The sequence below is a fragment of the Pogonomyrmex barbatus genome, unplaced genomic scaffold (genome assembly GCF_055798465.1).
Source record: "Pogonomyrmex barbatus isolate J1 unplaced genomic scaffold, ASM5579846v1 scaffold3, whole genome shotgun sequence".
In the NCBI taxonomy this organism is placed as follows: Eukaryota; Metazoa; Arthropoda; class Insecta; order Hymenoptera; family Formicidae; genus Pogonomyrmex; species Pogonomyrmex barbatus.
In genome coordinates, this window is record NW_028297127.1 from 19,329,340 (window position 1) to 19,352,840 (window position 23,501).

A 23,501-nucleotide genomic window follows, 5' to 3' on the forward strand; every position below is an offset into this window, starting at 1 on the left:
ACGAAAGTTGCCACTGGTGCTCGTTCTCTCTGGTGCCGCGGTGCTCGTTCGCGCGATCACCCGAGATGATGCGAATCCGAGTCGTCGCGTTGTCGATATTATGGCGAACGCTCCCCATTTCGAATTCAGAGATATAAATGTGTGGAAAATAGGAGGGAGAACGCATAAATTAGGGTGACAATTATTTCGGGGCTGCCGCCAAGTTCGCAAATGACGGGCAAATTAGCCCACGGAGGATCGCGTCGCGAAAAATCGATCGCTCGCGCATTCCAGTAAAATACCTCGCTTTTGGATTCGAAGAACAATAGACTAGAAAAACAAGAGCTCGAAGAGTAAGAGAAATATATGCCGTCACCGTAGAACGATATTTGCGATATTTTTACAACGCTTCATTGTACGGCTTGCGATTTTTCCGTTTAATCCTCGATGTCGAATCTCATATAATAAGCTTACACGCTTCAACGCCACCTCAGCTCTGATATTTCTGATTTTTCTTTATTTCTACGCAACGACGACACGATGAGGATGCATTCTTCTCCGCCTGGAAACGTTTATATAGACGCTCGCTTAAAAAAAGAGAAAGAAAACAATCTTCGACATCGGGATGCAATTTCTTTTCTATCCTTACGTTTTATTTTCATATCTCGTTGTAACGTTAAAGCATCGCGTGGCGAACTCGGTGCCGTGTACCGATGGTGTGACGGTTTCGCGTTTTTTTTTGCGATGTGGAGACGCCGGCTTTCGCGTGCTCGCGTGACCCGCGACACATCGCTTGATAACGAGATAGGAGGGGAAACGGGAGGGAGAAAGTGCTAACTCACATTAATTGCGTTTTGAGGTAGACGCGAACGAAAAGTTTGATTAAATTCACCGCTTTCGTTTCCTCGAGATACTCGAACACTTTATCTATCATTGTACGTAATCGTCCGTTCCCCGTAATAAGTCATTATGAGAAATATACGTTGCTTCACATGCCAATGCGCTGTTAAATCAGATCCACCGGCCAGAGCTTGTGTTATTTCTAATGAAAATCCAGCGAACGCGAAGCTCGTATATTTCAAGAATTATCTTTAATTCCTTGTTTGTTCTTCTCTAGCCGATTGTGAAACGCAGGGAAAAAATATCGATTTCTATGCGAATGGAGGAATAATAGAGACACCGATATTTTTAAACGAGTAGTCTCTGTATAATTTATACGGGTAAACAATTTTTAAATTTTTCTCAAAGTATCAATTTCTAATCACTTTATTTTAACTTTTATTAAAGTACGTTATTAATCTAATTTATTCCTAAATAATGCTGAACGAGCTTCTTATAAACGTGATTGATACGTAACCTTATTGCAGTTTGAATAATTTAATGAGATTCATCGAATGTATATTTCTAATAATAAACGGTTCGATTTACAATACTCCTAACGCGCCCAATAAACCGCACACTGCGTATGTAAACTGTCCAAGGAGTAATTTACGATTGGTTTTAATTGTGATGATGTCGCATACATATGCGAATAAATGTGATATTTTTACAACGTAACTTCCATTATTGATTTTAATTAAATGTTTCACAGGATTCGTTTCTACGAATAAAACGTGAGGAAAGACGCAATAATTTACTCAGTTTTAATCAAATTACAATTAAATTTATATATACGTTAATTCCATTAAGAATAGATGTCAAAAACTTTAGAATCAGTTTTATTCTTGTTTCTCTCTGAAATATTATTTCAAAAATGCCAAGAAAAGATTTTAAATCGTATATGATTAGACAAATATTTTTGACCAACTTTTACGTCAGTCATTGATTTCTTCTCGGTTTATCTAGATGGATAATCTTAGATGATATTTCTTTATGCAGTTATATCTTAATGCTGCTGGAATATTTTTCATATTTCTTAAAAAGATAAGAATTTTTAAATAAATTTCAGATTTCATTTTATTTCAATCGAAAAAGATTACATACAATATTACGTGATAACTAAATTTAATCGACTAGATTCACTATCGTAATTTATTTCGGTATTGAAGATTCCATTCGGGATTATTCTTCTCTTTTTTCGGTGTTTGGGCAACTCGCGCTTCATATCGTTTTCACTCAGGATGCTATTGAGAGTTTTGATCAGCCCACGCCGAAAATTACGTTAGAAGGACCGTAGTTGCCCGTCAGGGGGCGAGGAATGGGACGTAAACTGGCGGCGCTTTTCTCGGTCCTTGATTTAGCGACGAGAACGGAAGGTCGAGAGAGAACCACGGAGAATCCAGCCTTCTAGGACGTGTTCGAAACGACGTTTGGTAGAAGCCTTACGTTTAACCGCGCTCCGCCTCGATCGCGTTCGTTGAGGAGGAGAGCGCCGCTTGTTTTTGTTCACGTGGCGCGCGCACGGGCGGTCGCCGGGCACGCACGCCACGACGCACACACGCGCACACGCACACACGCACACGCGCACACGCACACGCGCACACGCGTTGCCCGTGCGTAAAGGCGAATTTACACGGTTCATTTCTTGAACCGCGCGATCATACCGGATGAATCATCTCAGGTTTGGACGAGTAGCGTCAATGATAAGCTGTCCGACAGCGAATGATCGCGTCGGTTACTCCATCGTCGATTCCTCGTAACCCTAAACTTGATTGGATCAAAGGGCCAAGCTTGAAATGATAACGACGCGACCGAGACGCACCGTAGGTAGGATAGGAAGTTGTAAGATTTCTAAGATTTTTTTTTTTTTCGTCAGGAAGAGAGGAGTGGGAGAGGGAGATATCTTTCGTCGTATGTATAAACCGGATGAATCATAGCGGTTGCGTCGTGCGTAATCACAGAGATTCTTTACTCGTCTCTGTCTGACATCGAAGATTTAGCTTCGTCGCGAGCAAACTGTTCGCGAGTCTCGAAATTTTTCTCATTTCAATCGAGGCAGTCATCTGTCAAAAGCGTGTATCGTGTAAATTCGCCTTAAGCATCAACGATCCTACGTCTCCCAGCGTCAGGACCCTCGTCGCGGCCGTCAACCGGCAGCAGCGAGCGAGACGGAGGCAACGGAAAGGACGGGACAGAGGAGGAGGAGGATGAGGAAGAGGGGGATACGACAATGCCCCACCCCGGTTTCTGGTATCGATCTGCCGCAACGAAAGTCGAGATACCAGCGTTGGAAGTATCAGCCGGACGGATAAATCCGAATTATATCGGACCGATATATGTATATAACGTGCGCGCGCGCGCGCGCGCACACACACACACACATACGTGACTATGTATATATGTATGTATCCCTCCACGTGTAATATGGCCGTGTGTACGCGCTGCGGGTCCTTCCAGCTGCGCTACCTGACTCGACGAAGGCCAACTCGGTCTCGCTGAACGACTTTTGTCTCGAAACTGTCGGTTGCCCGCCGGCTGATTCGCTGTTACCGAACCGAGCCGAGCCGAGCCTTCGAAAACGGCGCGTTATCGTCACGCCGTCGAATTATTTGTCGCGTTCGCGGTGCCGTCGTGGCAATTCGTTCGGCGGTCGGAAGGAAGCGGTTACGGAAACGAGCTCGGAGTGAGTCCGCGCTATATGCGCATTCGGCCTGTGCGAGATTATCGGCAAAGTTAAACCAGAAATGATTTTATTAAATTCATGAGACGCGGATAAATGTTCAGTGAGGTCGATCTCCGATGTATGCCGAAGAGAGAAAGAGCGGAGAAGATTTAAGGATTCGTTTAGTACAATTTCATCACGATTATGGCTAATTATAATAATGTGAAATCCGTTCGTACATTAATCATATAATCGGGAACGTTTCGTGAAAAAGTTTTTCACCGGATTTATTTTAATCCGAAATCTCGCGTGCAACGATACCGAAATTAAATCAACTGAATTCTGACGGAACATAACGCACCATAAATACATAAATTTCGCGACACTTGACCCGCGCACACGCTGGAATAATACGACGCTTTATCGTTTTACATGAAAATCACGAAAGTTCTCCATGCCGTCATACGGGTAACGATCGGAGCCGTAGGATCGTATTATAGTTTGCTGAATCTCTCTCGAGTGCTCGGCGAATCGTCGGTTTTCGCAATTCCGCGCGATAATTTGCAAAGGATTGAAAAGCCGGCGATGCGTACACTCGCTCGCTCGCTCGCTCGTTCGCTCGCACGCTTGCTCGTTCGCACCGTTAAAAACCATTGAAAGCATCGAGACCATTGAAACGTGATCTCTGCCGGCTGAGAGGCAGACAGCATGCAAAGCCGACAGCTGCAGGAGTGCTCTCCGTAGCAGGTATGATGTAGGCAGAGGCATGATGCGAAATTATGGCACCGATATGGCGCACGCACTCGTACATGTACGCGCGTGCAATGCGTGCGTCCCCCTCCGACCATGTGCGCGTATAAAGTGCGAGAGGCCCCGCGTCGTCGCACGTGCGCATGAAAAATCGCGCTCCGCGACTCGCGTAGGGAAAACCTCGCTCCCGCGTATCCGCGGCGCAATTTCATTGCGCGCGCACCGTTGTAGCTCTAAGCGCGCGAAAAAAAGAAATGAAATAAACGTCGGCGATATATCAACGCCCACCGTTGCATTTGCCGCGCGATAAATGTGGGCCGATTATATATAGGTTGTTTCAGGAGCGGCGCCGCGATAGACACGCGCGAAAGGAGGATAAGACGAGCGTTATTAGTTCTCTCAAAGTGAGCCGCGTTGGTCGGATATTTCCGAAAAGTCACGTCTTCGTTCGATGAATCAGAGAATAGGAGCGATCGTTACGCGATTATTCATCACCGCGGAGGATGAATGGCGGGAGGGTTCGGTCGGAGAGACATCAGCTGTATCATACGCGTAACACGAGGTCGCAAGATGACGCAAAGTTAATGACGCCACGAGCATCACCAATATACCGTCAATTACGTCGTGGAATTCACGCTTACGCTTGCGCACTTATAAACATCCTGCATGCGTGGACCACTCGCCGTCTGACACATGGAATTCTAAGAAAGGTCTTGCCCGCTTACTCGTGATTCAGCTTTTATCTTTCAAAATTTGTAGGTGCAAATAAAGAAAGAGATAACAGAGGAGATGAATTTTTATACTTAAAAGAATAATGCTTTGCAAGAGTTTATTTCTCTCGCGTGAAAATAATTGGACTGAATCGCGGAAGCTCCTGCTCGAAATCGAATCCTTAATTCTTGTCAAATCGATATACAGATATCAGAAAATACTCTATTTCCAGTTTCTTAAGTTTTGCTGATCACACAAGGGACAATGTAGTAGTGTCACGATCGACGTGACACCAATTGTTCAAGATAAACTTTCATATTTCCGAAGTCTCTGGAATTTTCAATGTTCCGACTCGGTGTCGCGTTACCGCTCGTGAAAGCGATACGGACGCGCGCACGCGCTGTATGCGTAACTCCCGCTCATCTGCACTTATCAGTTAACACATTTCTTAATTAAACGAGGCGGTCGTCCCAACGTTAGGGAAAACGAGTAACGAGGCAGCGACGAGCGAGGCTCGGACCGAGGTTCGGACGTGTGCGTGCGGCAGCCCGCACACGCGCGTACGCCTGGTGTAATTGCGCGACTGTTTAATTATCGAGTCCGCGCGCGCACGCGTTTTCAGAATTACGCATTTTTAACGATATAGACAATTTTAAAAAGATCGTCGCGCGTTTCGACGGGGAAAAAAAAAGAAATGTAATTTTCTCTCGAAAGCAGGTGCCTACTTTAATCAGCGCGATATGTAAGGGAATGAGCCACGTGTTTGACACGATCGACGTCACCGCGCTCCGCATATGCCGCATGATCGCTCGATTCCGGGGACCGAAATCCCACGTGCGTGACATGTAGAAGCCAAGTAGATGTCAGATCCTCTAATATCTTCTCTTAAAAAAAAAAAAAAAAAAAAAAAAATAGACGGCATAATAATCAGTTACAATTCGATATTGATCTCGCCTTTTTCCCCTCTGCAACCAAGATATAAAAGTCCGTTATAATATTATATTCGATGGAATGGAATGGATGAAGGATACTTTCTTTTCTCTTTTTTCATAACATGTCATTTGGTCAAGATTAAAAGTTTTTTATTTCATGAGCAATTATCAAGTGCGGCACTCCGCGCTTTATGTAAATCCTGTACGTTAACCGTCTGGCGCTTAAACGTTGTTTGCGAAGTAGTTGTCTGCTACATATAATATCGAGAAGTTGGCCGAACTCACGCCTGAACTTTCCACACAATGCGTGACTTTAGCGTGTACGCGACTGCAATCGACATTTTACTTGGCTCTCCCGCAGTTGAGCTCAATCTGGAACAATAATAGCATCCCGTTGCGCTATTTAATCGACATAAAGAAAGAATTTCCGATAAAAATCGATGTTTGCCAATTATTTCACAGCTTTGTGATAGTGGGACAATGATCGAATTGTAACGAAAAGTTTCTTCTGGTATAAGAGACCGACATTGAAATGTTTTACTTTATAATAATACTTTATTTTACGTGCAAGAAAAATCTGCTTTCGATAAACTCTAAAAATGTAACGCTTTCTATATTTGCATTTTTTCCTAGCGTTATTTCTGGGAAAGCGACAGAACCGCAAGTTTTAATAAAAACACGTAACCATCGTATCTTTCTGCACGAAGAACTGCTGAAGCACGTGTCTTACTCTGTCCCATTTTCCTCATAGTCTGCGAATCTGCGACGTCATTAAATCCGCGAACAGAAGCGGAATTGCAATAAACCGAATTCCTTTCCGCCTTAATTAGTTGCTCGGCGAAAGTTTCAAAAGCCTCTTCGCGCGACTGTACTTGAAAATCGAGATGTTATATATCGTAAAACATTCTCCATCGCTTTGCACCTCGACAAAAAGCCATACCGAAGCGTGACGTGTGCGCCGCGACTTTCATTTTTTTTTTTTCCCCCCCGTTTATACAAGATGGCCCTGCCGGCGGTCGGAGAGGAGAAGGATTCGTCGGCGCGCGGGATAACGAATCATCTCGCAGAGTCTCGTCGATCTTTATGGGCCCATTACAGGGATAGGCCTTGAACGCGTGTTCCCCAGGCTCCAGAGAGATCAGCGCGCACGAGAGCGGCACCCTTTGTCTCTCCCGCTCCACGAGGAAAGGATTCCGCGCTACTCCACGTAATCGGCTGAACATATTTCAGACGCGGTGACGCAATCGGTTACCTGGCGGCGGGCGATCGAGCGCGAACATCCACAAAATTCACCTTTAACTCTCTCGAATTGGATTTTGTATGAGTAGGCATTCTCAAGAATTGAAATGGTGAACTCTCGCTGAGATTTGTTCGGTGTAATCCGACTGTTTTTTTCGAACCATCGATTGCGGTGGCAAAACGTGAAAGTGACAACGAGGTGCTAAAATATGATCGCTCGGTTTTTAATCAAATCAGTTTTTATCTCACCGTTCGCGTTGATTCATGTATATGGAATACACACAAGTGTATTTGTGTATTTATTACTCATTATCGTGTAATTATTTATTAACGCTGGAGTATATATAATACGTAAGAATTCAGTGTGTATTTCTCCTTATTTCCCTCATCGCGGTATATCCAAACCATTATTATTATTATCCTTCATATTCTTTTTGTCTTTATTATTATCGGCGCGTATCGGGCACCACCGGCGTAGTTATTAACGTCGAAAACGCGGCCGTTTCTTCGCCCCGGGCGATGTTGGCAAACGCAAACAGTATTTGCATCCGCTGAATAATCATCAGTATTGGTTTATGAATACTAAGAATTCCGCGTATATCAAGGGTCGCGATTCCGAACGTGTCGTTCTATCGCGTTTGCGCTCACGCTCGTTCATCCTGCGCTTTCGTTCGAGTCGATGATCGATCGTTCCGTTCGAATAAGTGGATACGTCTCTACGGAGACTGAAAGAGAGAATAATCAAGGAAGAGAAGAGCGAGGAAGAGAAAAAGGTCGAGAGGAGGACGCGAAGGGAACTCGATGGAGAGGAAGGAGGAAGAGAGAGAAAGAGAGAGAGAGGAAGCGAAAGAAGAAGAGAGCGAAAGAAGCCAAGGGGCTGATTTATGGGCGACGGCGATGCGAGGCGTTTTCGCTGCGTAACTTCCGCCAATTTCGTTTCGTCTTGCCTCGGCGGGGGAGCGCGGTTTCCGGTTTCTAACCGAATGGCCAACTGCGACTGCCGCGCTGTTATTGCCCCAGTGCGGCGCGTGTTTCCAATGCTTCCTTGCGAAATATTCCGTAACGAAGTATCGGAACCGAGACGCGCGAGTTAACGTAGGCTCGAGAGATACGATCTACCTTCGGTTCTCAAACGGGATTGCCGATTGATTTCGCAAGAGTTATAAACGACCGTTAGACCGTTCCCGTGTTCAATATCACTCGACTGACGCTTACTATGAGGAAATGGATTTAGAATAATTAAACGATAATTTATGATAATTAAATCTTCATATGAATGAAAGGAGGAAAAAATGAGAGATTTTATCGATGTTTTTTTTGATAAAATTTTACTTCATACGTATTAAATCAAAGGCGGTTACATATTAAATTTGTAGTAGTTAATTGTTATATTGTTTAATTTTTTAGTTACACAGTTACACTCTTTTTACAAGCAGAAAGTTAAAAATATCTTTTTGCCAATTCCAATCTCCGCGCTGAAAGATAAACTACTATTCGGTTATTTGAAAAATTTCGTCAAAACGAATTTCAATCATCTCTATTGTTATTGACATTTTTTGTTATCTCTACCTACGACCGGCTCGCGTTGGTCTTTTGTTTACCAGTTGACTTTTTAATCTTTCTGCCCCTTTTGATACTTGAAAAAAATCTCTATTTTTCCCATTCGACAGCCCGATTGTTACCGTTCGACGAATCGCGAGTCGAACGCAACGAGAAAACTTCGCGAGCGAGGATTACGGCAGAGGTGAGATCGTAATAGAGCAAAATCTAGGCCGTGCGACTCTGAGAACTGGAACGTGCGTGCAGGTGCGAAACCTTGCGGAGTTCGAGGGGCCCAGAAACGCGTATTTCCCTTCTCGAACCCGCCTTTCTCGTTACCACCTGGACCGCGACCGGATTCAAAACTATAAAACGTTACGGTCTTCGATCGAGTACGATGATTCCTCACAGCTGGCAGCCGCGCTTCAGCCTCGGGATCTCATAATCGTCACTCGTAATAGAGACAAAAGGCAAAACCATAGCTCGCGTAATTTGACGCGACGAGCAAACAATCATGACAATCGTAAAAAAAAAAGAATGTAACGTTTTATCGTCATATTGATAATTCAATTGACCGTAATTCTATGGAACGCGTAAAATATCGCCGCGTTTATTATCGCCAACTACCACTTTTATCGTCGGGCGTTATTAATTGCTTTCCCTGCCTCTGTCAAGCATATTGGCATCCCACGCTCGTGTTATATTTTCTTATAAATGAAAGAAATATCTCGAGTAGATGAACACAGGCGGTTTTTACAGTCCATTATTTTTTATTACGGGGCAGGTTAATCTTTCTTTCAGCCGAACGAACTTGCTCGTGGAAAATGCTCGTACATCGATTATATATTGCGACAGGTATAAACGCGTTGCGTCGCGGTTGCTTCGCGAAAATTGTCGATTAAAACTTTGAGGTCGGCCATTAGCCTTCACCCACATTACTCAATCGTAACCATTGCGCGATTGCGTCAACCGTTTCCCCGCGGTCGTTTCGTCGCGCGGCCGCGTGACGTATCGAAGGTGTTGCCCGCGAAATTAATTTCATGCCTTAATTATCGTGAGTATACTTAAGTATCCCGCGTTCCGCGATACATCATATATGCGACACGTATGTATATTATTCCGCGCGATCGCTACCGCGCGAACTGCATTTTCAAGCAGCGCGCCGCGATTTTATATGCGGGGCGCCCCGGCGGCAGAAAGAGACGTCTGCGAGTCACAGTTATAAATTTCACAGAGACGGATAATAAAAAAGAGAAGTCGCACACTCCGGTAAAAAATGAATAAAGCTAGATTTATTCGCGGCTAAATATAGTGCGCGGTAATAAGTACATTTGATAAACGGGAAAGATATTCCTTCCAGATAACTCGCATTATATTTTATCTTCATTCTACAATTTACATTAATTTAAATTATATTTACACTTTACTTTTGCCGTTTTTAAGACTCCTTTATTCCTCGCGATACTTACGATACAATCGCTCATTTTCTCACTTAAATTAAGTATTACGATAATTACGGGATGTGCACTTTTTGGTTTTAACATGAGAGAACGCGATAACGGTAGCAATGACGGGACCGTATTATAACATTTCCGCTAACACGAATCGCCTGTATAGTATTCGGAATAGAATATTACACAACATGGAGAAGATTCCCGTAATACTTTTTGCATAATTCTACTCCGGCTAACAACGAAAAGCTTTTTAACGAAATCCCGAATATACAGATGATCCATTATTACATTAATGCGAATCGAGAAAAGAGATACGTGGCTACCGTCGGGTATTGCATTAGAGATGTTTCGCGTGGAATAAATTTGCGCGCATTATCATGACTACTTTAACTACATCGGTAATGACAGCCGAATGCGACAAAGAGAAAAGCGGAGAGCATTGTCGTTGCATAATTAAATGAACCAAGTATTTTGTTAAAATGTATCATGGCCGTGCGTATTGTGCTGCGGCAACTTACAGGAGCAATTAGTAGCCACGGATCTCGTAATTGATATGAGGCAATTTGATAATCTCGCTCGTAAAAATCGGAAAAATCATTCAACGAACAACGGTATCCCTTTCCGCGTTAATTACTTAACTTATCGCTATATTACAAAGTGGCCAATTGCCCGGATGATTTGATGTTTATATGCCTCAGACGTATCGGACATGTGCATAATACGAGATTGAATTTGTCAATTGAAATTATTTTTATTCTTTATCTTTTATATTCCGTTTGTAAGAAATGCGCATATTTTTCTTTCGCATTGATATTTGTGTGTTGCGGCTTTGATAAGAGACGTGTAATCTAAATTACGCCGTTAGCCGAATTTTTAGAAATAGTTAATTCGAGTAATCGCGTCGCGTTAGTTTGTCAATATTTTAAATTTGAAGTTTACATTTGCGAAAAGCCTTATGTCTCCGTAACGTGGAATCTCCTGCCTGCATTTTTTAATTTTTATTCGACGAAGACCGACTGAAACTGAAATATATTCGTTAAAATCTGTCCGCTGAAAATTTTATAAAAAACGCGATGGACCGTCATGTCCCGTGCCGAAAGGTTTTTCGAAAGTGCATCAAAGTCAGCACGATGGGATCTCTCGATGACGAAAATGGGGCGTGCGCGAGACTGAAGAAATCACGCTCGCACGTCAAATCGCAGATCGAAATTGCCACTCTCGGAGAAGACACTGACCCAGATATCGGCGTACATGGGGAAGGTCGTATGTAAACATACATGTATGTATGTCGGACTTGTATACATATATATGTATATAGTTCAACGTATATATGTGTCTATACATACTCTCGAGTGAATAATATCCGAACTGGTGCACACGAGTGCGCACGCGCGCGCGCGCGCGCGTATGTATGTGTGTGGTGTGTGGCCGCGTGTAGCGTATAAAATAGAGGTTTACGTATTTTCTTCTCGGTCTCTCGCTCACGAGAGCTCGCGTGTGCGTCGCGCGTGTTTCTCTGTGCACGCCGGTAATGGCAATGTACGCGCATGTCGCGCAATACGTATCGCGAAATGTTTGCCACGTTGATTAACCACGCGATAGGGACCTTTGAACAGGGGTGAAATTAAATTTGACCGCGTATTTGTGAATAAAGGGGGTATAACAATGAATAATCATCGTATCGTTAGCGAAAAAAAGATATTGTGAAGCGATTTCATTGGTTTCAATCAAGTTGTAAAGAAAAGGGGGAGCATTAGTAATATTAATAATTTTGCGCGATGATTATTTCGCGATATAGACAGACGTCGATAATAAATATATTTTGAAATTTTTTAAAATTAATGTAACGTAAAAGTATAGAAAGGATGTATAGAAGAAAGTTGAAATAACCGAGAAAAGTTCCGTCACTTGTTATTATTATTTGGTCTAATTAAACATTTATTTAACCATCCAATTTGTTTTCTCTTACATTTCCTATTTATTAGTTAATACGAGCTGAGTCCCTTTGTTAATAAAAGTATTTTATTTAACATACAGTATTATTAAAGGTATTTTGTAACACGTTTGGAAGTTCATTTAATTATATTTTAATTGCAACTGTAATAATAATATTTCTTAGTTATCGCGATAAAAATCCACCAACGATCAAAAAAAGACTTGTGACGATCGACGACGATAGGGATAAAGTTGTCCGACATATTCTATACATAGTATCGTATGGATATTATGGTATATAGCAACGAGCTTATGTGTGCGTTCACGCGTGTACGTGCGTCAGCGCGTAAAAAGGCAATGCTTGTGAATGAAACTGTGGTGGTGGCGAACGCACGTACGTGCGTACGTAAAGTTATATCGATGACTCAGTCCCGCTGACTCTCGTTACAACTCGCGCAATTTACAGGCGCTTTCTCGAGGGATCGTTGAACTCTCACCAACTGTCTCTTTTCGAGGTTTTCCCCTCCCCCCCCCCTTCCATTAGACCATTGTAAAAGAATTAATGCCCCTGCATCATATCGTCACATCGTAATTAACAAAAACTTTGAAAACTTGCGAGTATAAGTGAAAAATTCGCGATGATAAAGAGATGATAAATTTTGACGGTTTTAATGCATACGTCACATATTACAATATATGTATTATCCTCTTGTAGGTGTAATTATCGAAATATCAACAATAATCCAAATATAATGCTTTTGCATTGATCAATTGAGGTCATAATGATTGCATTTTACATTCAGCGCGTATATTCAAGAATAGATTCGTGGTTTTTCATTTTCGGCATAACAATTGGTTATACATGAATAGATGAATCGTGAGCAAGATATGCCATGATGGCCACGATAATCAATGGTTGTGGTTGATGGTATTCTACTGTCTGTATCAACAGTTAACAACAGCAAAATGGCCATTTCGTGTTCCCGTTCGTTGTTGCGTGTCGATCTATAATTTAACAAAATGCACCGTTCGAAATGATCGATAGCCGAAGATAATTATTATTCCACACTTACACTCACAAATAGACATGGGTTATATAATTGTGTTCCGCTTTGATGAGCATCGACGAGGCGCGAAAAGGCGCGTATTCTTAATTACGAAGCGGTCTGAAGAAAGTTGTGTAACAAACCTTTTTTTTTTTCTTTTTTTTTTTTTTTTTCTTCATTATCGGCGGCAGTCGGTCACGTTCTTATCGCGTCACGTCTTTTTCCGTCCGAAAATGAAGCAAATTGTTGTTGGATCTACGATCGCAACAATACGATAATAAAATCGGTATGATTTACAATTCATACTTTATAATTTTGTTTTACGAGGCACAAAAGTGAGCGGTAAACGATTAATATGCTGACGCTTTGCGTCGCGATATTGCCAATAAAAGTTATTGTTATTGCGAACGATGCCGCTAATTTAAATATTTGCGCGCGCGCGCGCGCGCGCTCGCTTGCGCATTCACGTTATGTGCGTTTGTGTGTGTGTGTGTGTGTGTGTGTGTGTGTGTGTGTGTGTGTGTGTGTGTGTGTGTGTGTGTGTGTGTGTGTGTGTGTGTGTGAGCATATATGTGTGCGATTGACGTTTGGATGACGAACGTCACGTTATTCATGAATTATGGATACAATTGAAGCGCTTGATATCGCTGAAATGTCGCGATGCGGCTTTTCCGCATTCATACGCGGGGATCGCCGCCTTTCCACGCTCGATTGTGCTAGGTCGAGGCTTTTTGGCCATTATCAACGCTGGCAGATAAGAGCCTTCCTCGTTAATTAATGAATTAATGCCCCGGCAGATAAAATCGGCCGAGGTCGAGCGAGCCATTGAGTCTTGGAGTCTTTAATCCGCGTCACCAGGGGCAAATCGCCTTCCGCGTGATGAAAAAAAAAACGAAAGGTCGTGTCAGAGTGCACGTAATTAATTACACAACAGATTATTGATTATTCACGAACGTGTCGGGAAAGTTGAACGCGCACAAACGATGTAAGATAGCAGCAAACTCTTGCCGCTAATGACATCGTTTTTCTCGAAGATTTATTTTCCACGATCGTGAGAAAAAGATAGCGCGAGGGATAGACGATATTTGTTTATCTCGGTAAAAATTTACGTAATCTTTGTCTCTTTGAAGATACAAAGGTATATGGATTGGCGAATACAACGACGAATATTTAGATTACCAGCAATTTGTGCTTTGAGATTGTAAATTTTACTATGCAAATGTAATTTAATTTTTACTTTGACTGTTTCATTATCAGATACATTCTTCACCATTATGTACATATCTCACGTTCATCGATAAGGAAGAAGGAAGAAAGAACTTTGCTGGAAATTTAATGTAACCAGGAATGTAAAGTTCGTGAAATTCCTATGTATTTCTTGCTCTCGAGTTTGGAGAGAATATCCCGCTCACATAATAATGTTACGTGAGGGTACATTATCTTGCCGTCTCTAGGTCTGATTGTGAATGATAATTTGGTTTATGGAACAACATTTGGATCGTATCCAGAATGCGGTTAGTGGACTTTACAGAGACCTATTTTCTCCGATAAATTTGTTGATATATCACGCGATATATTAATACATGTGCATCTTTTTAAAAGAAATTTCTTCAAGCATAAATATGCGAGAGCGTACATATTTCGGTATTACGGTACGATTCTCTTTTTTTTTTTTTTTTTTGTCTTTTCACGTTTGATGGAAGGAATATTATCATTAATCACGCCGCGATATCTCAATTACAGATTTATACAGTGTGAAAAAAGAAGAGTAGATGATTCGACAAGAATCATGAATGACTCGTGTACATCGTAATGAATATTAACGATATATTTAGTGCATTACTTGTAGCGATGATTGTCCCATAAAGAAGCCGGCGTTACGCCGAAAATATAGGGATATTGTTACAAGCGGGCGGCTAGACATCACGTGTCGGTTTCGCAAGTGGCTCGTAAAAATCCAAAGTGCCGGGCGTTTAAAGGGAAACATCTGTATCGCTATTCGCCACGCTGGAAAATGCAACGGCGTTCGTTCGCCATATACGATTGTCTCGGTTCAGACAACACGCGCGCGTTCGGGAGAGATATCCATCGTATCGATCATAATTTCTGTCGAAACGCAAAGTGGATGCGCGCGGCCGAATAGAGCGACTTCGCAACGGTGAAGCAGGCAACGCTAACATTGACTCGGCATTCATGCATTAGCGTACGCCAATGTAAACGCTTTGCTACATTTATGTGTTTCCTTTCCCGCGGCGAACGCGATCGATGGCAAATATTACTTTGGTCAATTCCAGCTGGCAGTCTATTTACTTGTTTGTGGTATCACTTTGCTCTGCGCCGATAGGGAAAAGTCGAGAGAGCGGAGAGAGAGAGAGAGAGAGAGAGAGAGAGAGAGAGAGAGAGAGAGAGAGAGAGAGAGAGAGACAGAGAGAGAGAGAGAGAGAGCGCGAGCGAGCGAGGGGGAAGGGAAGGGAGAGTGGAAGGGTGGCGAATACCGATACGGATGTGTGATTCTATGTGGTTTATATGCACGATGCGTTTTCGTGCATCGACTAGCGCACGCATAGTTACGAATACCAGATTCGAGCACTTATCTCCTTCAACGAACCTTTCGACCAGTTAACTGTTACGATACGTACGTGTGATGATGATGAATGATTCGGAATTAGTCTCAATTTCGGACTGCTCTGAATTATGACAGCCGTTACAGAGGTATAGACGGAGGAGTGTTTTCATTTATTTTTCATCACTGTGACGGACAACCGCGCTATTTTACTATCTATGAGTGAGAGGAGAAAACGATGTACCTACCGTATTGTGATATTAAAATAATTAGATATTGGACTATTTCTAGTGGCAAATTCAACGTATGCGACGATAGAATTCTGAGAAATTGTTTTTCTTTGAATAGGGTAGCATTGTTTTTAAGTAATTCTTTTGAATTCCGCATTAATAATCATCTTCAGATAAATTTTTTTATAACACATCTTTAGCTGTTAAATCTATATATATCTTACTACAAGCACAAGTGATTTGCGTTATACGTTAATAGCATTATTACATAATTCAAAGAGGAAACTCTACTCCAATAATTACTAGTTTTAAAGTTGTAGCCGCGTTTGGAATTGTCGTTGCAGCATCACTTCTACAAAATCGATTCACAGATATGAATTACACGTGAATTTTAGAAACTCGAATAACTCTCGAGAAACGGGAAGTTTGTTTTATTATCATCGATTCGATCGCAAAATTTCACAATTTGGATGCGCAATAACGAATAGCGATCGCGAACGTTTTCAGCGAACGTATGTACGGCGATGAGAAGATAATCGCTAATGATCACACGTGTTCGCATCTTAATAATTTAAACCCATCGGCCGGTTAAAAATAACGTTCTAAGCTGTTCGGCGTTATTATACTAATGACATAATGTGTTCTGTGTTTCAGGTGCGATGGAGTCTCGCGGAGCCGGCTTCTACTATGAGTTGAGGCTTCGTAATTAATCGTGAGTACACGAGTATCTCGTATACGTGTGTGTGTGTGTGCGTGCGCGCGCGCGCGCGCGGACACGGTGATCGAATGCTGCGTGTTATAACGAGAGAGATGATCGTTAAGCGATGGCCGTACGCACGTATTGTGCATATGTAATATCGCCCAAATTGCGAATTTAATATCGTAAGTTTTATTGCCTGTGCATTCTCGCTTCCTCCATCCCGTAATTTACGTTCGACAATTACGTTTATATTAATCGCGCCGCTCTCGCGGCTCATTAATCGCGTCTTCTTCCAATTGCGATGTAGTAGAAAGCCGAATGGCCCGCGGCGATTTTCATGAGCTTACGCTCAAGCATTTCGATCGTTGATTTTTCCTTATGTAACAAGCGGTAGACGCGTCGGGAAAACGGATCGCATTAATATTTTACTATCGGATTTGTTATTTTTAGCAAACGTTATATAGAAACTTTACTATACTATATGTATACTATATGATGTTATTCAACTTTTTTTAAACATCTCAAAATAACCCCGCTTTGAACTTCCGATACGACTATAGAACTCTATATCACGCACCGAATATATGTGTCATTGTAAAGAAAGAGAGAAAGATAATACATAAATTCCATTTATTAAAATTCCGACGAGTATTATTTTCTACACCAAGCGTTCTTCACGTTCTTTAAAATTTGTAAATTAAATTAAAAATTTCAAGATGTTGTTTTCTTTATACGAATACACTTTACGCGGTCCATTAGACTATTGAATCTCATTAGATATTTCTATTCTATGATTTTTTTTTTTTTAGATCTTTTGCGTTTTGCGATATTTCGAGCAGTTCGTCGACTTTGCATCTAGCTTTTAAGCCAGCACACCTCCAGTACAGTCCGATCAAATTCGCATTTATCCGCTGAATAAAGTGCTGTTTGAGCGTTAATATGACTTCATTCCGCAATCGATTTGAATTCGATTCGCCGCGAACGGGGGCGAAGGCAGCAACGGCGGAGCGGTGGCGATTTCCACCGCGTGGGCGTCGCGGCATTCTCGAAAGGGATTACGGCGCTCGCCCGGCGCATTTCTTCGTATCGATCGCCGTCGCGAATACTCCCACATAATTCGCTTATTACAGCTTCCGCGTATCTCCGCGTTTTCCCCACGGCATAGCCGAGTTCGTGGAAAAAGTGTGCGCGCTCGCCTCGGGAGGTACACCTACTCTCGCGTTCGTGCAATCTCTCGCTCGCTCGCTCGCTCGCTCTCGCAGGCGCGCACAGGTTTCTCGTTTCTCGTTTCTCGCTACGCGCTACGAGCATCGCCGCTATAATTGCAGCCGATGCGACGTATGTACGACGCTAGCATGACGCCCACTCGCCCCGTTGCGTTGCGTACGTACGCGCGCTCTCGTGTGTCGATGCCACGGATGTGCATCTGCGCGTGTATTCGGCGGACGCGTGGGGAAGTCCCCGTTAACGGCGCTGTAGCGCGTTCATGCAACCGTTGTATTCGCGCCGGTTCGAGAGAGATAAACCGAAAGAGGGAGAGAAAGAGCGACTGATGATGTGCCCAATAGAGAAAGGGAGAGAAATATCGGCGACCGTTCGAGGAAGAGAGAGAGAGAGAGAGAGAGAGAGAGAGAGAGAGAGAGAAACTGAGAGAGCGAGAGAGCGAGAGCGACACACGAAGTAGTCGAGGGATGGTTTTGCTCTGCTAGCTCTGTATTGATTGCTGTGCTGCTCCTCCACCTCCACCATCTCTTGCGACGATCTCTCTTCTCTCTCTCTCTCTCTCTCTCTCTCTCTCTCTCTCTCTCTCTCTCTCTCTCTCTCTCTCTCTCTCTCTGCTCTCTACTGGATCTCTCTCGCCCGCTCCACACCAACGCGCGGCCGCCCATAATGTCGGTTCGCTCTCTGCGAAACCATCAAGATCTCCGAGGTCCTCGTTGCGCCACGTATCTCTTCCCTCGAAACGTCCCGACGAGAGAGAGAAGAGTCCGCCTGTAATTGACGCAGATAGGAGTGCCATCTGCTACGGCACAAACGGGGACGGGGAGGAGAGGACGGGGGAAACGCGCGTAATGTCCGCCGTCCGCGGCGACATGTTCCATGTAAGGATTCATTGAATGGGAAACTAAGCTCTCGGCCGCGAGCGAGCGAGCGAGCGAGCCACTCTTCGTGAGGCTCGCGTGCTTCGCATTTTGCGTCTCGACTCGTCGGCATGTCGCTTGAACGGGTCGAGTTGAACGCACCATCGCGTTTTCATCGGATTTGTTGAATTATTTCGATAAACATGCCTCCATCGAATCTATGATCTCGCTATAGCGTCGTCACGGCGATCTCCTCGATATTGTAATTACGGCATTATTCCGTGCTTCCGAGCGACGAAGCTATTCGGACCACTCTGTTACGTTCGTACACATCAACCTGCAATTTTATGCGTCATAGTTTTATGCGTCTCCCTTTGTTGTTACATGCTCATCTCCCTTGCGAGCTTTTCGAAACGAAAATTCTGGTTCGTCAAATATTATTATACTCACGTACATCTGGTTTCATTACGGCAATTAACCGCGATAGCGATGGACTTGTTGCAAATTGGCGTTCTATTTAAATTTGCTAATTACTGTTACGACATAACGATGATACGCTCGCTTCAGGATGAAACATTTATGTTGTGAGCAACCCCCCCGTGTGTACCTATGTGTTTTTCTTTCGAGCACGAGGGAGTGGAATCGAGTATAATTAACGTATATGGAAGTATTATCTGATGCATAGTGACATCAATGCGATGCTCGTAATTATGTCTCTCCTCCAACGTCGTGAATGCAAAAATGGGTTTACGTAAAAATGCTAAACCAAAGCGTACAATGATTCACGAGTGTACGGGAAAAAGATATTTCCAGCGTGGTAACCATATTTAACTTTACCTCGAAGAAACGTAGTTATCGTAGTTTTCTATCTGTATGCTAAAATAGGAAAGCATTAGACACAGATAATTCTACATTATTAACAAGAACAAACATGCGAATGTATCATTAGGCTGCATTAGTCTGCGTACCGTAATAAGGTCGAACGGCTTTATTTTTTTTTTTTTTTTCCCCATGCTTCCTGAAATATTGAAATAATGTTCCTTTCGAATTCGTAGCTGTCTTAAGCCGACGCGAGATATTCATAGATTAATATCTCACGGGAGGCGGAGAGCGAAAGAGGCGCAAAGAATAAATGCAATAAGTTGAAGTCGAACGCGCATTGTCAGCAAGGAGTCGCATTTCGCGAACAAACGGCGCGTTTCTTTCTCGTCACCGGGCTCTTTTCTCTACCACGACAACGACGGTGTTCCAGCGTAGCACTCGAGCTTTTCCCGGCCGAGGGAAAGGAGCGTAATACCGGTCGAGAAATCGATGGTCGTCCGTGTCTTCCTTTTGCTCTCGGTTCACCGCCCCCGCGCTCCCTTACCTCCAAGGCGTCCATCCTTTCCCCCGCGCGCTCCCTTCGCCGGCGTTCCTTCGCCCTTCTCTTTCTCGCCAATTTACGAGCATCTCGAAGTGTGCCCGCCTAGCTGAAAACCGGGGTGGCGTCGCGGGCTCACCCGGATATTCCGGAACGCCGTGCGCGGATGACGGCGATGTCGATCACGAATAGATGCTTTTTGCCAATGCCCTTAGTATTTGTCTGTATCTGTGTGTGTGTGTGTGTGTGTGTGTGTGTGTATATCTGTATCGAGATTTTATTTTCGATACGTGTGTATCGTTTTATATTTACAATAATTTAACTCCGATAATCACAAAGCTGAATGATATGATTTGTTAGTGACGTTAACTAATGTAAAAGAGCGTTACATAAAAGAAACGTAATGGAAAGCCCTGCATATTTTTCTTGCGATAAAATCCAAAATAATAATATTGATTAATTTGTACCAATTTATTACCCTAGGGAAAAAAATTTTTTGTAACAATAAATCCTCACGATTATTACGAATGATATTGATACTTTGCTTAAAAAGTTAAACAACATGTATTCGCGGTATTTCATATCGAAGCGAAAATATCGACGTCGAGTTGGGCGTGATACACGAGGGAAGAAGCTTCTTCTTCCGGAGAGATTGATAGACGAGTCGTTGCTGCAGCAATAATTACGAAGCTCGGTCATACCGTGTTATTCGGCTCGCCCGGGAGATGCGTCTAATTATACGCTCCTCGGATGTAGGTGATAATTTCAACCGCGAATTTTGATATCTCGCTACTCGATGCTGTAAAAGAGTAAGAAAATTGTGAAAATTGAAATATTTGTTTTAATTAAACTTTATTTTCTTTCCTCTTCTTACGCCATTAATAAATTTTGATATCGTTCAGATAATGAACTTTAATAATGCTCAAACTGTAGTTGTGCCTCGAATTCTTAATTTTATTCGATTACTATATCTATATTACTATACCTATTGTATTTAAAAATAGAATTACACCTCGCGACAAGATTTATTGTCGAAGTAGACGCAACTTCAATTGAAAACTGGATAATAGAAAAATTTAATAATATCGAGATGAGAAACATTTCTGTCTATAGAATACAGAACATTAATCAATAAGGGATATAAAGCTGTGCTTTTGTTATGTCGTCAAGCGTTTTATTTCTAACTCTAAAAAAGAAAAGATAATATTTAAAAAAAGATCTCTTTACTTTCCATGGTATGAAATCTACTGCTTTGTAGATAATAAAAGTATAATAATAAAAAACGATAATGTCACAAAATGTTGGGAAATAATTTACAAGTTTTCAATGAAAATGGTACTTATTGAAGTACCAATTTTGATATTTGAGACGATTAAAGACATTGCAATGATTATATGAAACTCTGAATTTTCGCTAATTAGAGTCTACAACTTTTCGCTTTTAGTTACCAGTAAGCAAAGGAGTAGCAGTAGTAGCAATACTAGCAGATATTGAAAGGACGCTTTCCTGTCACAGTTATTCGGAGGATAATTTCCGGCAGCAAAGGGCTTCTACGCGGCTTCTTTTGTCAATTACAAACGAGAGGCTTCGCACGACATCACCATTCACGAATCTGAAAGCGCAGTAAAACCTATTGTAAGAGATCCTTTCTGTCAACTGCTTGCGATGCAAAATAATCGAGCGCATTTTGTAGATATTGAAATTATACTATATTATCGGGTGTGTGTGTGTGTGTGTGTGTGTGTGTGTGTGTGTGTGTGTGTGTGTGTGTGTGTGTGTGTGTGTGTGTGTGTGTGTGGGGGGGGGGGGGGGGGGGGGGTTTACGATGTAGCGTGGCGTATATCTGGCACACCATTAAATCGATTTTTTCCAGAGATAATAATTATGAGTTAATCGTATAAGCAACTCTCATTAATATTTATAAAAGGAAGTACATTTATAATTAATTTATGAGCTATATCGATAATTTATGTGATAATTAGTAGAAATTTAAACTCTTGTATTTCGTAATGTATCTTGTATCTTTTTTTATATATTACAAATGAATTCTTTTATGTAAGAAACCCAATTTTAAACAAGGAAAGAAAAAAGGAAAATTTTATTGCATTGATTTTGAAGATGTCAAATTAAAAAGATTGCACGTGGTTAGAAATGTGAAAGAATACGATTTAAAACCGTTTGTGTATTTAATTACAAACTAATCTCTTTTTTAACCTATTAAGATATCCACGTGTCTTATTTAGATTTAAATATAGAAGAAGCATTTTACAAGAATCCTCTCAGAGAGGGAGGGAGGGAGGGTGGGAGAGAGAGAGAGAGAGCGGCTTATACCGTAAAAGGGAGCTACGGAGAGAAAGGTACGCGGAAATCGCACGCGTTAGAAATATCTCTAAAATATTTAAATCGGATTATCTTGCCTTCCTTCTTTCTTTCGCGCGCCTGGCTGTGTCACTCAATACCAAAGTACTCTCTTTATCTCTTTCTTTATCTCTGTCTATATAGATTAACGAGAATAAAGACGCGGAATTATTTATACGTTACTTTCGCCATCATTTAGCGGATCGATCACGCGACCGTAGAAATCCTGGAATGCTCTGCGAGAAGCTCTTCGACAAGACTGTACGAACCGATAAAAACGAGGGTCCAACTTGAATCAATACGTCGCCGATAACGATCGCGTGACGAGCTCGCGGCGCATCGAATGAAAGCTATTGTGTTGTACCAGAGACCGGTGGTACAGTGAATTTTCCCTATCGCGTTTATTCTGGTTCCGACACGATAATATGTGGAATAGGAAGTATTACGCATCGGAACTCTTTCTCCTATTGTCGCAATGAATAATACATCAGATCCCGTCGGAGGATAATCGATTACGCGTCGCGCGAGTAAATTTTAATGGGGACATGTTAGCCCGCCTATGAATTTCGGTGTATTACGTAAACGGGGATGTATGTTCCTCGTGCTGGCGGATACACGTTCGCGTAAACTTTCTCCGAGTATGAGAAAATTCCGTTTTCAACAGAAGCAGAATTAATTCCGTCGAGCACGGATTCTTTCGCGTTTGAAAACGCATTCCGTCCGCGTGAATAGCGACAGAAAACGCATTGAGACGACTCGCTCGCACAGCGTGCACAGCTATATTTAAGAACTAACGAGTTAATAACGGTAGTAAATGTCGTTTCAGCATTCCATTCGAATTGAGAATCCGTTTATCGCTAAATGATGCACTCGCGCTTTCTGAAATGGTGCTCTTTAAAGATAGAAAGAGGGAAAGAGATGCTCGTAATTCTATACGTAGCGCGTGTGTATATATATATATATGTGTGTGTGTGTGTGTGTGCGTATGTATGTATGCGTGCTTGACATAAGCATTCGCGACATCAGCACATTGGCGAAATGTCGTGTGTATTTATGAAAATGGTTAAAACTTTGATATTTTCC

General features: G+C 42.4%; 1 protein-coding gene across 13 annotated transcripts in view; it reads left to right on the forward strand.

Annotated features, from left to right (window-relative positions):
- The window catches only part of LOC105423912 (bromodomain adjacent to zinc finger domain protein 2B), a 151,512-nt gene that overhangs the window by 81,187 nt on the left and 46,824 nt on the right, over positions 1-23,501 (forward strand). For all 13 annotated transcript variants that reach the window (XM_089080259.1, XM_089080263.1, XM_089080264.1 and 10 more), the window contains exon 3: positions 16,574-16,631. The gene's annotated coding sequence lies outside the window, so the exon portion shown is untranslated. The remainder of the gene's footprint in view (positions 1-16,573; positions 16,632-23,501) is intronic.